Below are 9,284 nucleotides of genomic sequence, written 5' to 3'. Positions count from 1 at the left end.
GGTCTGGGCGACACGGTGGCATGGCTGCAAGGCTGCAGGAGAGCAGAACAGAGGCTGGAGTGATGGCAGCATTGAGGACAGAGGCCCAGAGGCAGAAACCGGCTTGGTGTGTGCAGAGTTGCTCTGAGTGAACAGGATTTTAGTGATTGACTTGCCTCTGTGGAAATAAAATTGAATATAACCCTTTCACCCCAAGAACATTTTACTGTCATTTCTTTGGTCACACTGAATCCGTAGCGAACTTACCCAGGGCTGAAATCCATTGGCAAGACACTTGATCACCAACTTTTGTGGAGTTTCTTCAAAATCTGAGTCTGCTAACAAGAGCATCAAACCTGGGAATGTCGTTCACCATGCGTGCTACAGTGGGGAAAAGGGAAAGTTGGGAATGACTGTCTTAGGAAAGAAAGGCTCTTTAACAAGGAATCTTTCCTATTGGGCTCGCCTGAGTACGAGTCTGGACCGTGTGCTAAGGCACAGCAGAGGCAACTTCAACAGGAAAACTGGTATGCCACAGGCTCAAATTTGAGAGAGGTAGTTTCCCTCTGAGTCTTAGGTCCCAGGGTGGACAGCTCTCTCCCATGCACTTCCTTCCATCTTTTTGTCCCACCATCCCCTCAGGTGTTCGATCAGAATGGCTAAAGCCAGATCACCTCACCCACATTGCACCTTGCAGAAGCTTAGGAAAAGTAGTTTTCTTTCAAGCAACTCTTGCAAATCTGGGGGGACAAATTGCCGTCTGCCACGCCCACCCCAGCCAGTTACTCCCCATTCCCTTCTCCTTGGTCATTCCACACAGGCCAGTGCTATTGGCTCAGGAGTAGAACAATCTGGAATACTAGGGGTAGAGAGATTATCATGAATGCAGAGTGTAGCGTTCACAGTGACCAGCTGTGCTCAATGTGTCAGTGAGAACAGAATATAAAACATATACTTGAAATTCAGTACAGAGACACACAATTGATATGAGCAGGGACTATTGTATTGGAGGGGTTAAAACGTGCAAGCCGCGATATTGAAGAGAACTGTAGAATCATCTTTCCTGAGGGCTCCGGCAGAACCCCGGTGCCAGCGATCATTTCCACCTGGGAACCAGAAGCTGAGCAAGGTGACCCCTTGAGCTCCCTCCTGATTTATGCTTTTTATTACTGTAGTTCCTAACTGGCTTGTCATCCCTCCTCACACACACACACAAAAATCAACTTAAAAAATAATCTGTGTGAAAAGAAATACTACCTGAGGGGGAAAAAAATCAATTCCTAGATAATTCTCCTTTCATGTTGAAGAGACTTCCTTTTATTTTTCTGACTTAGACTATTTGCATGGAAACTGAAGCATAGCTCATTTGCTCGTGCTATTTCTCTTTGTGCTCGTATTCTTGTCTGCTCTGTGACATGGCAATCAGTTGCTGTGGAGATGACTGCGTGTGTCAAGAAAAGAGAATTCCCTAATTTCAGGTGCAGGACGGCTTGCTTCATCGTTGGCTGATAGTTTCTGTGATCGTTTTGGGTCTTCAGCTGCTCTGGGAAGAGCAAGGAAGGGCTTCCGTTGGGAAAAATGCTCTGACTATTATGTTGAGAACTTATTTAATTCTTTTGTTATTCTTTACTCACAGACTGATGCTCATCGAAAGTCGCTGTCACTTTACAGTTGTGGCGATTCCAAATGTCAACGGAAGAACATCTCCTGGCAGTTTTCAGTCTTGCAGAAAATGAGATGATGCTACGTATTCTTGCCCAGGGCTGTGAGGCAGCTGACGTCTGGCAGAAACCTAGACAGTAACTTATTTCAAGACTCTGGGTTGACCTCTCTCTCTCCCAAAACATATTTCTCAGTCAGCTGAAATTCCATAATGAAGAATTCCTTCCTTGGCCACCTGCTAAAAGGCAAAAGCTGCCTCTGAGCCCCCCCCCACCACCCAATTACCTGGGAAAGATAGAAGGAGTAGGGACTTTGGGTGGTAGGATTGGAAGGGAAATTCATGATGCACAGGGAGAGAAAGGGCAGCTGGGGATACAGGAACCACACCCCTCGCTTCAAATGAAAGAAGAACGCATGGCAGAGGCTGACGGCGGCCCACTCCTCTGTCTTCTGCCCCTCCGAAGCCGGCACAGCTCGGGAGAGCGCCCACGCAGGGTGGTGGCTTACTCCCTCAAGCATCTGCTTCTCCTGGAGGTCTTCCCCAGCCTCAGAGCAGAAGCCCACTCAGCTCACCTGGCGGAGGGGGCGGGGACAGCAGTGCGGGGGGGAGGTCAAGCCCCAGGAGCTGCCCTCAAGCCAACAAGCTGGAATGTGATGGACCTAAACGTCAGCTTCCTCAAGCTTTGAAGGGATCCTTCTGAAGTCTTACCCATGGGTGCGTCCCTCTTCACGGTCAGGCGTCCCTGCAATGCTTTCATTAGGTTTGATAAATGCGTGCTCCTTCTCAGCTTTATTTTCAGATGCTTCATGAAGCCCAACTTCAGGGTGGACTTTCTCATGCTTAACCTCAGGCTGAATGTAAAGGGTCTTTGTAAATTTCGAATGAAATTCTGTTTTACTCACTTTAAGTAAAATATGAAGAAAAGTGTATGTTTAAAAACTGAAGTTGTTCTTTTTGTGATAAATGATTGATTCCAAGGGGGTAAAAAATCCCTTGAGTGTTTGTTGCTCACGTCTCCCTGAGGATCCCGTGACTGAGTCCCCGTGGCCCGCGGTGGCCGCGCACCAGCACACCCGTCGCCGGCTTTCCCTCGTTCCACCCCAGTGTCCCCCTTAATCACTCAGCTTCCCGGAGTCCCTTCCTAATAAACTACTTGTACCCAATTCCTTACTCAAGGTTTGCTTCTGAGGGAACTTGAACCAAGACAACATGTCTTCTCAAAACATGTGACAACTTGTTTGAATCCCCCCATGCCACCCATGATCCTAAATAAGTTCCCACAAGTCCCTACAGAGAGCTGGCTGTTCAGGCCACGTGATTACAGCAAGGGGCGCCGTGCCAGGGGTGTGCGTGACTCTTTTGGAGGACGCAGTGGTGAGTTCTTATTTTCTATCTTAATGAAAAATTGTAAATATTACACTCTTGCGGAACAAACAAAATGCTGACTTATGCTTCACAATTTATGTAATTAATTTCTTGGATTTTTTTGACAGTTCTATCATGCTTGTAATGAGTACATAGCTCTTCCCTCCCGAAGAGTTGGTCCTATGGTGGTGGGAGGGGGTGGATCAGGGAGCCCTGATTGCTTCCTTTTCTTTCAGTTGCAAGACAGTTACTGCCTGAATCATGTATTTGGCACTTAGCAGAAGCCACCTTCCATTTTTAATTCTTTTCTTGACCCACAAAAGCCCAGCTTCCCCAGGCAGGTAATTCCGCTTGTACTTCTAGGATCTGACAATTGCCAGTCACCTAAACATAGAAAAATAACTCTTTCTCGTTATTGATGGGAATGTTGACACTTTTCTGAAATAGATTTTAAATTTTCTGCCTTCTTGGAGAGAGATGTCAGCAGCAATGGATCTCAGCGATTCCACCATGCACCGCTACAGTTCTACACAGGGTTTAGATTTTCCGCCTTCTCTCTCAGCCTCAGGCCATTTAGCCGTGGCACTCACCTCAAGCGTCTCCCCCTTCCACTTTACAAGCCCCTTCCGGGTTGCCAGATTATAATCTGCTGCAGGCTAGGAATCCAACATCCTAGATGGGATCCCAGTGCTCAGAGACGGTCCCCCTCATATTTCCAGCCTGGGGCTGTCAGAAGGCCAACATTCCTCTGTTCACAGGGCCTTGGACGGGTCTGGCCTGCATTAAATGAGGCAGAGAAAGGAATCACTGACACTCTTAACAGCCAGCAGGAAAACCTCCTGTGCAGGGCTGTGACTCATGCAACTTCACGCCCAGCCTTCGTTTTCCACGGCTCTGAAACTAGAAAAATATAAGGCAACTCACTTGACTTCAGCTTGAATCCAGAATTCAAAAACACCTGTTCATCAGCATCAGCTTGATCCCCACACAGGGCAACCTTCCTCAGAGCTCCCCTCTATTACATTATGTTGCTTTGGCCCATGGCTAGAAAACCTCATTCCTTAGAGGCAACCTCAGGAGCCATCCCGGGTCCACCACAGAAACTCACTGCAACCGTATCTACCCGTGATGACATGTTAGCATTAGAGTTCACATCCCAATGAAAAAACAACAAAAGTACAACTTCAAAATGCTGTCTCTTCCTTTCTCCACATGAATTATATTGGTTGCACCAACAACCTGCCCATTGCACACAAAAAAAACCCCATCAAACTGAATGACTGATCTTGCATGTAGTAGAGGATCTTGGGAAATTTGAGCCATTTCATCAGAGGGCAATGGGCTTCTCAGTTTTAATGGGCTTAATCATCACAACGCTCCATCCATACAACCCCACCTGCAGTATCAAAACACTACCAAAAAAGCTTTCCCTGGCTGAAACAGAACTGAGAAGCTACTTTGGTTTCACTCTGATGGAAAATCCCTGGCAAGTTCCATTTTCCTGTATATTTCAGGCATGCACATGCTTAATCAGATGCAACCTGAGGAGTCTGTGCTGCGGGCGAGCTGGTCGTGGGTGTTGGTGGAAAGTTTTTGAAAAAGGGTGAAGTCAGCTAAAGTGAGCCCTATGTCAACAGAGGCCCAGCCTAGGAGAATCAGGAAAAAAAACAGTTTTCCTGCAAGTAGCAATTCCTGGAGAAAATGCCTTCATTTTTGGTAATCTAAAAGAGTATGTAGGCCTAACAGATCATCTGTGAATTCAGTGTTAGGTCAAGTCTACCTGCAGATCCTGTGACTGCAAGACTTGCCAACAACAAGCTATATGGTGCTTCAAATATGCTTTGTGTGGGCAAAGATGAGGCCAACAGACTTCTCCTTGGGGCCAGAAGCTTTACCCACATCTGTTTCTTTTTCGACAGCTACCCTGTTAGGTTCTGGGGAGGGATTTCTTATTCCCATTCGATAAATGAGTCTAAGAAGATTAAAGCAATCTGCCTAAGGCCATCCAGCTAGTAAGAATCGGGGCCTGCATTAAAACCTATGTCTTTTTCACTGAAACTACATACACATTGAGAAGATGCCTGTTTGGAAATGGATTTTCTGGTGATACAAATTCTTCTCTAGGGGTGATAATCAAAATACTTAGCCAACCATGTGCCAGGGGGTCAGCCAACCTGAAGAAAACCAGTTATAAACACTGTGTACAACCCTGTGGGCATATATCAGCTGAACATCTGTCCCTTCTCATCAGTCCATGAGTGAGATCAGGCAGTCCATGAAAATAGAACACTGCATGAATCGTCGCTGTAAAATACATATATATTCTTTTATTCAAGTAATACTTATGATGACAAAGGTAAATCATTGTATAAAATTTAAAAATATCCAGAAGTATGAAAGCAAAAATTTTAATTAAAAATTTTGTAGCTCATATCCTCCTGCCATAGGTAAGAAAGATCATGACTCTTTTGCTTATATCATAACCATGTTCCCATGTCATTAAAAGTTTCTGGTGACTTTACACCGATGAATGCTTAATATTTCATTTTAGAAATACTTGATTTCATCTTTCTTTTCCCATCGCAAACTTTAAGTATTTCCAAGTTTTCTTTTATATAAATAATGCTTTGATAAATACGTTTGTGCCCAAAGCTCTGTTTGCCTTTAAGTTTGTGTTCTTAGGAAAATTCCTACTAGAATTACTGGTAAAGATGACCACAGAAACATCTAATATTATAAACCTGGACTCCAAGGGGACTGTTATTGTCTCAACTCACCTCCCCAATAGGAGAAATTTCCTTCCACTCAATACAGGTACCACTAATACTGATACCTGTGGTCACCGTTATTATGGTTATTACTGGTATGTGATCTCTCATCTGGGACCTAACCACACCAAGTCTCTTCTTCCCCAGGACCCCTCGCTGCTTTTCCCACTGCCATTAGGGTAAAGTTCAGTCCCCATCATGTGGTTTGTAAGGCCATGCATGAGCTAAGCTTGCCGTACCCTCTCTGGATAATTATCTCTTGCTATGCTGCTCTTGAACTTCAGGCACCCCCAGCATCACCCAACTTGCCATTTCCTGAATATACAGGAAGGTCTCCAGGACTCAGTATATGTAGTTTCCCTGCCTGGACCGCATTCTTCACCACTAACCCCCAACTTGACCTCCTTAATTCCTTCCTACTAATGTCTCCAGTCTATGTTTTGATGGTATTTTCTCTAAGAAATGTCTGGGAAGCCCGATTGCCATAGTGCAGCCCATCCCAAGACGGGGCAGGTGGCTCCTTCTAATGCCCCCATTGCATTGTGTCCACCCTAAAATTCACCACACTTTAGTACAATGGACAATCTTCCCCACTAGATACTCAGCTTCCTGAGTATAGGGTCTGTGTCACACTGGCTATTGTGTCTTCGATGACATCTGGAAGCCTGGCATAGGGTGAGCAGGGAACAGATACTTCCTGAATGAACAGAACACAGTCTGTGTGTGGGGACCAACACCACCCACCGTAACCACTTGTTCTGTATAATCATGTGTCTACATAGCCCCCTCCTCCAGGTGATTGGCCAAACATACTATATGTTAATGGTTGGAGTCTGGCCAGCCCAGAATTTCCCTGTGCCTATGGGAACATCTTAATTAGAGAAATTCCAGGTCCCTCTGATGAAGGCTCTGTTTCTTAAAGCACTGGTCACAGAACAATTCCTTCTGGTGAATACATAGAACAGTTCTTTAATCCCATACCCTTCCCTGCATCCCCCATAGTCTCTGTCCCTCACCCCATCTGCCCACAGGAGGGGTGCACAGCCTCCTCCAAGCCGGCTCCTGAGTCCTGAGTCCCAATAAACCCTCATGGCTTTATACACCTTTAGGTCTTTTCTTCCGTCTTTCAAGTGTTCTCCCTTTGCAACTCACCCACTTGAGTGTGTGATTGGACTTACGATCATGCACTATGTTTAAAGCATTGATTTGCTGCTCTGGTTGAATGAATCAGGGTAAGTACCCAAGAGCTGAGCAGCTGTGGATCTGGAGGAGCTGCCATTTTCTTGAAGGATTTTAGCAGAAATGGCAAGAAAGTCAATGCTAATGTGTAAGGCTCTGGTTAGTGGGAATGTGGAGAGAGTGAAATGCATCCATCCCTCACTGCACAGTAAGTTTAGGGAGTAGATCTAAATGCTAACTTCAAGTAGGAAATTTCCATTCCTATGGACTGGCAGCACAGGAATGGATCACAGGACAGGCTCTTCCTGCTTGGAAGAACCCAACCACAGTATGGAGGGTATAATTCCATCACGGCCCAGGGAGCCAGGACCCACATCCAGGGAGGTGGCATCGCAGACCAGCCATACCTGCTTCCCAAATACAAAAGGGAAATGTCTTCTCGTGGTCACCCAACACTTGTGAATCAGCCTCCTACCTTGTCCCATCACCTCTCTGAAGACAGAGCTACCAGACGCCATCCCTTCCTAACATCCTCACAGGAGGCAGGTCCACGAGGACTCGCCCCTCCGGGACGTGCCTACGCTGTCTCCATGGTCAGCTGCCCCTGAGCTGATGTGTCGGAACAAACACCTCAGGGCTGGCTGGCTTCCAAGCTCTCGGAAGGCTTTATGATGCCGTGGAAGAATACAAAACGAGGTCAAGTGACTTGAACTCTGGTCCAACTTTTTAAATTAATTTGATTGTATCTATTTCTTTATATGTCTGCTTCCTCAAGTGGAAATTCAGGTGTCTGGGGCTGGGCCACTTCTGAGATCCCTTCTAACTCTCAGCGTTTTCTAATTTGACTCCTATATAACCTTGTGCTCGGCATTGTTAGGAATTGTTAAAATACAAAACGTGATTTCAGTCCTTGGGTCAATTTGTAGAAGAGGAAAGACTGCCTGGTGTGGTTCATGCATGCTTCCATTTATGTAAATGCCAAATGAAGGGTCACTACCCCACTGTTTGAAATAAAGTAAAGGTGTCAGGGATGGGTGAGACATGAACCTGCCCTTGGAGTGAACAATTTAGCAAAGCCCCTGGCAACAAATAGCCCTTGCTGCGAGCCAGGACTAAAGGAGAATCTTCATGTAGTAAAATTTACCCCTTCACCAGAGTCCTGGAGAATATCCCTCAGAGAGGTGGCTGCACAGCAACGCTTGTGGGGTAGGATAGGACGGGATGCGTTCATGTCCAATCTATACTTTACTACCATACTTGGTTGTCATTCCTTATTCAGAGGCTAGTCTCTGTGATCCCACTAATAACGCTTGAAAAAATTGCTTCAGCTCAGCATAGGTATGGCACGTCTGTATTTCCAAAAAGAGCTGCCACTGGTCCATGAAAATGGAATATTAATCTCTGGCACTTGGAAGAAAGAGGGAGAGTGAATGAAAGCCGGGTGGGCACCGAGTCGGGATTCGACCACACAGCTTCCCTCCGGCCTCTACCTCCCCTACTTTTCTCCCCATCTTGGCCTCCTGTTAACCAAATGAGTCATCTGCTGCTTCCCGCATCTGGTAGGTTAGCTGCCCAGTGAACCGCACGGCTCGAACGGCTACGGAATTTTCCAGTGGTTCACCATACCCACTTTCCCCTAAGGCCATGCCTCCCCTTCTGTGTCCACCTTTGGATTTCCAAAAGGAAAAGAAAAGGCAAAGCATGTAGAAATGGAAGAAAGGAAAAGAGAGGAAAGAGAAAAGGCAGAAGAGGTGTTTTGGAATTGTTTCTCTGGCTTGGAAATAGGGGACTGAAATGAAACGGGTGGAAGAGTATCTGCGTGCCATCCCCACTGACCCCCCACTTCCAACCTGAGGCGCCCTGTCTCTGTTACGCACATGGGTGCTGGGAGCAGTAGGGTAATCTGCAAATCATGCAATGTGGATTCACTTTCTTAATTGCATTTTTCATACGCTATTAACATGAACTTAGACTTGACCTTATTAAACAACAGGGAATTATCACAGGTCCTTAGTCGAGGGGGAATACTTGAATAGAGCAACTTACATTTTGTATCTGCCAGAATCATGGCTGGGAACAAATGCCCCATTTTGAAGGAGTGTCTGGAGAAAATTCAATAGAGACTATTTCTGATGGTGTGGGTGGAAGACAGGGAGCCAGCAAGCAAGGACTAGTGCAGGAGACCCAAAGTGGCTACTGCAACAGGACCGAGCCGTAGCTCTAGGAGACAGAGAGCTGCCCATCAGGAGATGGAGCCTTTGGTAGAGGAGCACAGCATGGCTGGAAGGGAGGCATCTGGGGAAATAACTCTGACCTCCCTTCCCTCTCGC

This window comes from Manis pentadactyla, chromosome 7, assembly GCF_030020395.1.
Source record: "Manis pentadactyla isolate mManPen7 chromosome 7, mManPen7.hap1, whole genome shotgun sequence".
Classification (NCBI taxonomy): domain Eukaryota; kingdom Metazoa; phylum Chordata; class Mammalia; order Pholidota; family Manidae; genus Manis; species Manis pentadactyla.
This window is presented reverse-complemented; position numbering follows the sequence as displayed.